The following is an 11611-nucleotide window of genomic DNA, read 5'->3' as shown; positions in this document are numbered from 1 at the left end:
TGCGAATCCAAGGATTATTTTGGTTGAAGGGAGGCCTGGGTAGACGGGGCTGTAGGGTCTCACCCCTGATGAAGTCAGTGTTGGAGATATGGGATGGCTTCGCAGTAAAGAGCGGACTAGTGAGGGTGCCAGGCCCATGGACACCCTTGAAAGGAAACCCAGATTTCCTACAGGGTAACGGGGGATTGCCTCTACTGGAGGGCGTGAACTCACAGCTCCCTAGAGTGCGGGACATTGTAGGGACAGACAGATTGTTAAAACTGAACGAGCCTGCAGGAGAGGGGGGAACCCGGGCAGGTGCGTGGTTCCAATACCAACAGTTGGCTCACTACATAGGAACTCTGGGCCAACACCATTTGAAGTGCTATGTGGCACCCCTGGAAAAAAGAGGGGTGAAATCTCCGCGGTCTATGGGATGCTGGTGGACGGGGAGGGTCGGGACACTGGGGTCGGATACAGAAAGTCCTGGGAGGTGGAGCTGGGGCGAAGCGTGCCAGACGAGGATTGGGCAAAGGCCCTAAGCTTGACGCAAAAGATGACGGTATCGGGCAGCCACCAGGAACTGAATTATAAGTTACTCACGCGATGGTACCGAACCCCAGCGCGGCTTGCTAGATTCTATGCAGGGGTTTCAGATCTATGTTGGAGATGCTTGGCGGAGGTGGGGACACTCACACATATCTGGTGGTCCTGTCTACATAATGCTCTGATTGGAGGATCCCTAACTCTCACACCAGAAATAGCCCTGTTGTTGGTTATGCCCAGCCCAATAGGGGTCAACAAAAAGAGAATTCTAAGATTCTTCATCCTAGCAATGAGGGCGGCGATTCCCCGATTGTGGAGATCTCAACAATTTTTACTTCTGAAAAACCCTCATTAGCAAGGCATACCTTAGCTAAGCCCCACACTACCTCCAACAAGGCGCAATCACTGCCTGCATGACACTCCGCTGGTTATATGCTGCCCAACCCCCCCCCCCTCGCACGACCCTGCATCCGCAGCGCACACCAAAGTGTCCCTGCGCAGCCTTCAGCTGCCCTCATGCCACACGCTGGCCTCATAGCCACAGCACCCTCATGTCTATTTATAAGTGCGTCTGCCATGAGGAGGAACTGCAGGCACACACTGCAGAGGGTTGCGCCGGCCAGGCAGCGACCCTCTTTAAAAGGGGCGGGGCAATAGCCCATAATGCTGTACAGAAGCAATGAGAAATCCAATCCTGTGCCACCTCAATCAGGAGCTGCACACGTGGGCATAGCAATGGGAAACCCATGTACCACACACTATTCATTCTGTCAAGGTGTCTGCATGCCCCAGTGAGACCGGGGTTTTTTATAAATAGTCACAGGCAGGTACAACTCCGCAATGGGAATTCCGTGTGCACCCACAGCATGGGTGGCTCCCTGGAACCCACCGGCTGTACATAAATGTATCCCATTGCAGTGCCCTGGACAGCAGAGGTAACGTCAGATTAAATGTAGGTGGGCTTCGGCCCACACTGCATGCCCCAGTCACACTGGTTTTTTTTATAAGTAGACACAGGCAGGTACAACTCCCTATTGTGAAGTCCCTGTGGACCCACAGCATAGGTCGCTCCCAGGAACCCACCGGCGATACATAAATAAATCCCATTGCAGTGCCCAGCACAGCTGAGGTAACGTCAGGTTTAATGCAGGTGGGCTTCGGCCCACACTGCATGCCCCAGTCAGACTGGGGTTCTTTAGAAGTGGACACATGCAGTTACAACTCCGTGTGGACCGACAGCATGGGTGGGGCCCAGGAAGCCACCGGCAGTACAAAAATATATCCCATTGCAGTGCCCTGGCCAGCAAAGCTAACGTCAGATTACGTGCAGATGGGCTTCAGCCCACACTGCATACCCCAACCTGACCGGGGTTTTTAATTCATAGACACAGGCAGGTACAACTCCCTATTGTGAAGTCCGTGTGGACCAACAGCATGGGTGGGTCCCAGGAAGCCACCGGCGGTACATAAATAAATCCCATTGCAGTGCCCAGCACAGCTGAGGTAACGTCAGGTTTAATGCAGGTGGGCTTCAGCCCACACTGCATGCCCCAGTCAGACTGGGGTTCTTTAGAAGTAGACACATGCAGTTACAACTCCGTGTGGACCGACAGCATAGGTGGGTCCCAGGAAGCCACCGGCGGTACATAACTATATCCCATTGCATTGCTCAGCACAGCTGAGGTAACGTCCGATTAAATGCAGGTGGTCTTCGGCCCACACTGCATGCCCCAGTCTGACCGGTATTTTTAATACATAGACACTGGCAGGTACAAATCCCTAATGTGAAGTCCCTGTGGACCCACAGCATGGGTGGCTCCCTGGAACCCATCGGCGGTACATAAATGTATCCCATTGCAGTGCCCTGCTCAGCAGAGCTAACGTCACATACAATACAGGTGTGCTTCGGCCCACAGTGCATGCCACAGTCAGAGTGGTAATATGAACCTTAACAGTAACCGCGTTGGTGGGAATGTGGTGGCGACTGCGGACCTAGTAGTGCGGTATTATTTAGTTGGTTTTCGGAATGTGGCCAGGATTAAGTGGGCCGTGGGGGGGGCTCTCTTGTTGTGTCGGTAAAGGTGAAATTCTTGGACTGCCATCAGACGGACCAATGCAAAGGTATTTGCCAAGAATTTTTTCATTGTTGGAGGAGTTGAAGGATGTTTTTGAGGCACTAGGTGTCCTCTCCACGTGTCCGTGGTTATATGCACCTTAACAGTAACCGCGTTGGTTGGAAATGGCCTCGCCACCATCATGTCTTTGGGAAGCCTCCGTTTCCACACCCCAGTGACATAGCATTAGCAGCGGTATAGGCAGAGCCCAGAATTAGTAACATTTCAGCGGTAGCATTATAGGGGGAGCACAGTATTAGTTCCATTTCAGTAGTAGTAGCAGTCCAGACAGGCCCCAGTAACATATCACTAGCAGCAGTATAGGGGGAGCACAGTCTTAGTTCCATTTCAGTAGTAGTAGCAGTCAAGACAGGCCACAGTAACATTCCCATTGCAGCAGTTTAGGGAGATAACAGTCTCTTGCACATTTCAGTATTTGCAGTATAGACAAGGCCCCAGTTACATTTATGTAGCAAAAGTGTAGGCCAACCCCACATACCTTGCTGTAGCATGAGTGCAGGCGAAGCCCATAAAAATTACTAGGATTACACTGTAGGCGAGGGCCCCCAAAAATTGGTGTACCAACAGTACTAATGTACCTCAGAAAAATTGCCCATGCCCAACCAAGAGGGCAGGTGAAACCCATTAATCGCTTTGGTTAATGTGGCTTAATTTGTAACTAGGCCTGGAGGCAGCCCAGTTAAAATAAAAATTGGTTCAGGTGCAAGTTTCAACGCTTTAATGAGAATTGAAACGTATAAACATTGTTTACAAAAGTAATATGACTGAGCCTTGTGGGCCCAAGAAAAATTGCCCGTTCAGCGTGATTACGTGAGGTTTCAGGAGGAGGAGCAGGAGGAGGAGGATGAATATAATACACAGATTGATGAAGCTAAAAGCTCCCCGTTTTGTATGGTGATAGAGAACGATGCTTCCATCCGCGGGTGCAGCCTACGTATTGTTTAGGTACCGCTGCTGTCCGGTGGTGGAGAAGAGAAGTCTGGGGAAATCCAGGCTTTGTTCATCTTTATGAGTGTAAGCCTGTCGGCACTGTCGGTTGACAGGCGGGTACGCTTATCGGTGATGATTCCCCCAGCCGCACTAAACAACCTCTCTGACAAGACGCTAGCCGCAGGACAAGCAAGCACCTCCAGGGCATACAGCGCGAGTTCAGGCCACATGTCCAGCTTCGACACCCAGTAGTTGTAGGGGGCAGAGGCATCACGGAGGACGGTCGTGCAATCAGCTACGTACTCCCTCACCATCCTTTTACAGTGCTCCCGCCGACTCAGCCTTGACTGGGGAGCGGTGACACAGTCTTGCTGGGGAGCCAGAAAGCTGTCAAAAGCCTTGGAGAGTGTTCCCCTGCCTGTGCTGTACATGCTGCCTGATCTCCGCGCCTCCCCTGCTACCTGGCCCTCGGAACTGCGCCTTCTGCCACTAGCGCTGTCGGATGGATGGGAAGTTTACCATCAGTTTGTCCGCCAGGGTCCTGTGGTATAGCATCACTCTCGAACCCCTTTCCTCTTCGGGTGTGAGAGTGGAAAGGTTCTCCTTATACCGTGGGTCGAGCAGTGTGTACACCCAGTAATCCGTAGTGGCCAGAATGCGTGTAACGCGAGGGTCACGAGAAAGGCATCCTAACATGAAGTCAGCCATGTGTGCCAGGGTACCTGTACGCAACACATGGCTGTCCGCACTAGGAAGATCACTTTCAGGATCCTCCTCCTCCTCCTCCTCCTCCTCCTCAGGCCATACACGCTGAAAGGATGACAGGCAAGCAGCATGGGTACCCTCAGCAGTGGGCCAAGCTGTCTCTTCCCCCTCCTCCTCCTCCTCCTCCTCAACGCGCTGAGATATAGACATGAGGGTGCTCTGACTATCCAGCGACATACTGTCTTCCCCTGCCACGTTTCCGAGCGCAATGCGTCTGCCTTTATGCTTTGCAGGGAACTTCTCAAGAGGCATAGCAGAGGAATGGTGACGCTAATGATTGCAGCATCCCCGCTCACCATCTGGGTAGACTCCTCAAAGTTTCCAAGGACCTGGCAGATGTCTGCCAACCAGGCCCACTCTTCTGTAAAGAATTGAGGAGGCTGACTCCCACTACGCCGCCCATGTTGGAGTTGGAATTCCACTATAGCTCTATGCTGCTCATAGAGCCTGGCCAACATGTGGAGCGTAGAGTTCCACTGTGTGGGCACGTCGCACAGCAGTCGGTGCACTGGTAGATTAAACTGATGTTGCAGGGTGCGCAGGGTGGCAGCTTCCGTTTTGGACTTGCGGAAATGTGCGCTGAGCCGGCGCACCTTTCCGAGCAGGTCTGACAAGCGTGGGTAGCTTTTCAGAAAACGCTGAACCACCAAATTAAAGACGTGGGCCAGGCATGGCACGTGCGTGAGGCTGCCGAGCTGCAGAGCCGCCACCAGGTTACGGCCGTTGTCACACACGACCATGCCCGTTTGGAGGCTCAGCGGCGAAAGCCAGCGGTCGGTCTGCTCTGTCAGACCCTGCAGCAGTTCGTGGGCCGTGTGCCTCTTCTCTCCTAAGCTGAGTAGTTTCAGCACAGCCTGCTGATGCTTGCCCACCGCTGTGCTGCCACGCCGCGTGACACCGACTGCTGGCGACGTGCTGCTGCTGACACATCTTGATTGCGAGACAGAGGTTGCGTAGGAGGAGGAGGGTGGTTTAGTGGAGGAAGCATACACCACCGCAGATACCACCACCGAGCTGGGGCCCGCAATTCTGGGGGTGGGTAGGACGTGAGCGGTCCCAGGCTCTGACTCGGTCCCAGCCTCCACTAAATTCACCCAATGTGCCGTCAGGGAGATATAGTGGCCCTGCCCGCCTGTGCTTGTCCACGTGTCCGTTGTTAAGTGGACCTTGGCAGTAAACCGCGTTGGTGAGGGCGCGTACAATGTTGCGGGAGACGTGGTCGTGCAGGGCTGGGACGGCAAATCGGGAAAAGTAGTGGCGACTGGGAACCAAGTGGCGCGGGGCCGCCGCCGCCATCATGTTTTTGAAAGCCTCCGTTTCCACAAGCCTATACGGCAGCATCTCCAGGCTGATCAATTTGGCTATGTGCACGTTTAACGCTTGAGCGTGCGGGTGCGTGGCGGCGTACTTCCGCTTGCGCTCAAACAGTTGCGCTAGCGACGGCTGGACGCTACGCTGAGAGACATTGCTGGATGGGGCCGAGGACAGCGGAGGTGAGGGTGTGGGTGCAGGCTGGGAGACGGTCGTGCCTGTGTCCTGAGAGGGGGGTTGGATCTCAGTGGCAGGTTGGGGCACAGGGGGAGAGGCAGTGGTGCAAACCGGAGGCGCTGAACGGCCTTCGTCCCACCTTGTGGGGTGCTTGGCCATCATATGTCTGCGCATGCTGGTGGTGGTGGCTCCACGGCTGATCTTGGCGCGACAAACCTTGCACACCACAGTTCGTCGGTCATCTGCACTCTCAGTGAAAAACTGCCACACCTTTGAGCACCTCGGCCTCTGCAGGGTGGCATGGCGCGAGGGGGCACTTTGGGAAACAGTTGGTGGATTATTCGGTCTTGCCCTGCCTCTACCCCTGGCCACCTCACTGCCTCTTCCAACCTGTCCTGCTGCTGCACTTGCCTCCCCCTCTGAAGACCTGTCCTCAGTAAGCTTAGCAAACCAGGTGGGGTCAGTCACCTCATCGTCCAGCTGCTCTTCCTCCGAATCCTCTGTGCGCTCCTCCCTCGGACTTACTGCAATTACTACTACCTGAGTGATAGAGAACTGTGTCTCATCGTCATCGTCCTCCTCACCCACTGAAAGCTCTTGAGACAGTTGCCGGAAGTCCCCAGCCTCATCTCCCGGACCCCGGGAACTTTCCAAAGGTTGGGCATCGGTCACGACAAACTCCTCCAGTGGGAGAGGAACCATTGCTGCCCAATCTGAGCAGGGGCCCGAGAACAGTTCCTGGGAGTCTCCCCGCTCCTGAGCATGTGTCATTGTAGTGGAGTGAGGAGGCTGGGAGGAAGGAGGAGCAGCAGCCAGAGGATTCGGATTTGCAGCACTGGACGGCGTAGAAGTCTGGGTGGTCGATAGATTGCTGGATGCACTTTCTGCCATCCACGACAGGACCTGCTCACACTGCTCATTTTCTAATAAAGGTCTACCGCGTGGACCCTTTAATTGTGAGATGAATCTGGGGACCCCAGAAACGTGCCTCTCTCCTAATCCCGCAGCAGTCGGCTGCGATACACCTGGATCAGGATCTCGGCCTGTGCCCACACCCTGACTTGGGCCTCCGCGTCCTCGCCCGCGTCCTCTAGGCCTACCCCTACCCCTCAGCATGGTGTATTACGAGTAGAGCAGAAACAGAACGCTGTAATTAAATGTGCCGCTTATTGGCCTGTGGTTGGAGGCTGACTTCACTTACGGAACACACAGCAGAGCCAGGAAACAATTTTGCGCACGCCTGTAGTGAGACGTAGGTGCGTATGACTCAGCTACTGGAATTCACAGCGCAGAAGCAGTCAAGTGGCCAAACGGCAGTGGTAGGCCTTAAGTATTTTGCTTCACTTTTTTTAAATGGTGAGCTGAAACACCAGACAGATACTGTATGCAGCGTATATTATGTATACTGTTTCCCTCTGGCGCTATGACGGTGGTGATGTAACGGGCACAGCAGAGCCGGGAAACAATTTTGCGCACGCCTGTAGTGAGACACAGGTGCATATGACTGAGCTAGTGGAATTCACAGTGCAGAAGCAGTCAAGTGGCCAAAGGGCTGTGGTAGGCCTTAAGTATTTTGCTTCACTTTTTTTAAATGGTGAGCTAAAACACCTCACAGATACTGTATGCAGCGTATATTATGTATACCGTTTCCTTCTGGCGCTATGACGGCGGTGATGTAACGGGCACAGCAGAGCCAGGAAACAATTTTGCGCACGCCTGTAGTGAGACGTAGGTGCGTAGGACTGAGCTAGTGGAATTCACAGCGCAGAAGCAGTCAAGTGGCCAAAGGGCAGTGGTACGCCTTAAGTATTTGGCTTCACTTTTTTAAAATGGTGAGCTGAAACAGCAGACAGATACTGTATGCAGCGTATATTATGTTTACTGTTTCCCTCTGGCGCTATCACGGCGGTGATGTAACGGGCACAGCAGAGCCAGGAAACAATTTTGCGCAAGCCTGCTGTAACGCTTAGCTGCGTATTAATTAGGATTACTACCCCCAGCAGACACGCAGTACACTGAAGACGGTCACAGGCAGCCCAAATATAGTATTTTTCCCCATTTTTTTTGAAAAAGCCCACTGCCTATATAGACAGTATATCTCTTTCACCTTTCCCACTGTCCCTGCCTCACCAGTACTGCCCCTATACTCTGTACAATGACTGCAGACTGAGGACGCAATGGTCTGCATGCCCGATATACAAAAAAGAAAAAAAAATGTGCAACACTGCTAAAAGCAGCCTCAACAGTACTGCACACGGTCAGATGTGGCCCTAAGAAGGACCGTTGGGGTTCTTGAAGCCTAAAATAACACCTAACGCTCTTCCTATAGCAGCAGCAGCATCAGCAGCACTTTCCCTGATCTATGTCAGAATGCATCTGTGGCGAGCTGCGGGCGGGGCAGATTTTAATACTGGGGTGTCACCTGATCTCCCCAGCCACTCACTGCAGGGGGTGGTATAGGGCTGGAACGTCACAGGAGGAAGTTGTAATGCCTTCCATGTCTTTCTATTGGTCAGAAAAGCGCGCAAATGTCTCAGAGATGAAAGTGAAAGTAACTCGAACATCGCGTGGTGCTCGTCTCGAGTAACGAGCATCTCGAACACCCTAATACTCGAACGAGCATCAAGCTCGGACGAGTACGCTCGCTCATCTCTAGTCCCAACTCCATTATTCACTTCTAAGCGCAAAATAATTAGCGTCCAAATTTTACGCACGGAATGTAATTTTCTCACTTTCCGCTGTCATAGAAACGTGAAATTTGGCACGAGCATTGATTAGGTCATAAATAGGAAAAGTTAATGGGTCCCAACTCGATTATTTAATTCCATGCGCAAAAGAATTAGCATCCAAATTTTACGTACGGAATGCATTTTCCTTACTTTCCGGTGTCATAGAAACGTTAAATTTGGCACGAGCATTGATTATGTCATAAATAGGACACGTTAATCGAGTTAGGTCCCAACTCGATTATGTAATTCTAGCACAAAATAATTAGCGTCAAAATTTTATCTACATAATCTAAATCTCTCACTTCCCAATGTCATAGAAGTAGAGATGAGCGAGTATACTCGGTAAAGGCAAATGCTCGAGCGAGCATTGCCTTTATCGAGTACCTGCCCGCTCGAGATGAAATGTTCGGGTGCCGGCGGCGGGCTGGGAGCTGCGGGGGAGAACGGAGCGGAACAGAGGGGAGATCTCTCCCTCCCTCTCTCCCCCCCGCTGACAGCCGCTACTCACCGCTTTCCCGCGACGGCACCCGAACATTTCATCTCGAGCTGGCAGGTACTCGATAAAGGCAATGCTCGCTCGAGCATTTGCCTTTACCGAGTATACTCGCTCATCTCTACATAGAAGCATGAAATTTGCCATAAGCATTGAACATGTCATAAATAGGAAAAGTTAATGGGTGTCGTGGATTTCCTTTGCGTCCACCGACTTGATTATTTAGGAATGTTCACACCCTTCCAGATTAAATGATTAAAGGTTGGGGGGACAGTGCGCACCGTCCGAAGTAATCAGTCTGACACAAGTTCAGATTAAGAAACAAAAAACAAAAAGTCCCACCTTATCTTCATGTGCTGCAAGCCTCAGTTCCGCAAGCAAGTATACTCACAAGCTGTTGCCATCCGGCTACTTCTGGCTCTGAATAAACGCAAAACAATCCAATTGCAGGAATACAGCTTATTGTGGAAAAACTTGCTTTTTATTTTCTTTTTGGTGCTTGAATGATACAGAGAACGCGTTTCGGTTATGAAACCTTGTTCACCTCTGACTAACAAAGCCATTATGCAAACCTTAAAAAGGTTTAGTGAAAATAAGTGAATTAAAAACACATGTGCAATTAACCCATGGCAGTCTATTATTTCAATTACCAAAGCCTGTCCATCCTGCAGGAACTTGTCTTGGATGTTATATATATGCATGATATATTAAATGATATATAGAAACGAACATTCATGTATTATATGCTCCACTCAATAACATAAAATGTGAAATCCATACATCATCATTGCAGAAGCAAAAATAAAAATAAAAATAAAAATAAGAATAAGAATAAAAATAAACCTTCTGACAGCAACATAGAAATAAAACACAAATTATTGGTATATAATAATGCAGGCAGCAACACATTATAATTAATAACAGTACATTCTACCTTACATTGAAGTGCTATTTACCCTCGAAGTTTGAAATCATTTTCATTACTCCGCTTAATATATCGCTGTGTAAACTCCAGCGAGGTGCTTTGAAAAAACCCCTTTTTCTCCAACCAATATGAATTCAGAAGCAGACCAGAGACTGGCCAAATTAGCTGAACTATTTGGCTCCACAACAGGCAATGTTCCTAGAAATAGTAATGTGGAACAGCTTCTATTTGAGTTGGAGAAGGCAAGAAAAAAAGAAACTAAAATTTGGTGGGATATGAATAGTTTGGATAAATATATACAACTTAATATGATACCAAGAGGTTTAAGATTGAAAAAAGAACCTACATTTGAATATTCCACCGAGTTTAAAGAGAAATGGCATGATATATTATCTGAATGTTCCATCAAATTAATGCAATTAATAGTAAAACACGAAGCAGAAAAATTGAAGCAACTTGAAATTGACATAAAAAGTATAGAAGAATCTTTGATGAAAATGGTTGAAACGGAGGAATGGTGCCATATGGATAAAAAATTAAAAAATAACATCACAAAGATGGAAGAGAATATTATGTACACAAAAAGAAACAAGTTGGAAAGGGACAGAAAAGATTATGATACAAATAGTGTTTATAATTGGACCAATAAACGCATGTATAGAGGAGAATTCAGACCTATACTAAAACGTAATAACAGAGACAGAAAAAGAAAATACAATAAAGTCACTTTTTCCACAACCGATACTGAAGGACACACTACAGAAAGAGATTCGTCCAGCTGTAGCATGTCTAGCCCAGAACCCGGTGTATCCGGTCTGAGTATGAGAAAGAAAATGCAAAAAAACGAGGCAACTTTAAACAAAAGATATCCCAGCAGGAATCGGAGAATGTGAATAAAAATGTTATTGTTCTAACACCATTTATTATTTCAGAACAACAAATATGTCTCCTAAACAAAGGTTTGAGTTTCTCTCCGGAAAATGACTTTTCTTTATTTGACACACTACTGGATGTAAATAGGTTCATCAGATCCTTGACAGTTAAAAGATATTTTTCTGATAAAAACTGGAGTACAAACATAAATCCACATGATGTTTTTTCTAACTATCAATATACCAATGAATTTGAGGACTGTACCTTTAAGGAAATTCTGGCAACCAAAGATCTATTAGAGTTGGAAAAAGAAGGTGGAAGTGAATTGGTTGATATAAAGAACGTAAACAAGATCAATTTCCATATCCCCAACCCAAGTTTCTACCCTTTGAATGCCAGAACAAAACACATGGATGACTTTCAACTGGCCATAGAAAAAGAACTTTTTAAAATCAAGGAAACCAATGTATGTAGAAAAAAGAAGAAAGATAATCTCACTACTAAAGAAAAAATTGGCTTGAAGGAATTTATGGATAATAAGGACTTAGTCATACGTAAATCTGACAAAGGGGGTAACATAGTTCTGCTAGACTCTGACCTCTATGCAAATCTTGTTATTTTTATTTTTGCTTCTGCAATGATGATGTATGGATTTCACATTTTATGTTATTGAGTGGAGCATATAATACATGAATGTTCGTTTCTATATATCATTTAATATATCATGCATATATATAACATCCAAGAC

This window comes from Eleutherodactylus coqui, chromosome 5 (genome assembly GCF_035609145.1).
Source record: "Eleutherodactylus coqui strain aEleCoq1 chromosome 5, aEleCoq1.hap1, whole genome shotgun sequence".
NCBI classification, from domain to species: Eukaryota; Metazoa; Chordata; class Amphibia; order Anura; family Eleutherodactylidae; genus Eleutherodactylus; species Eleutherodactylus coqui.
This window is presented reverse-complemented; position numbering follows the sequence as displayed.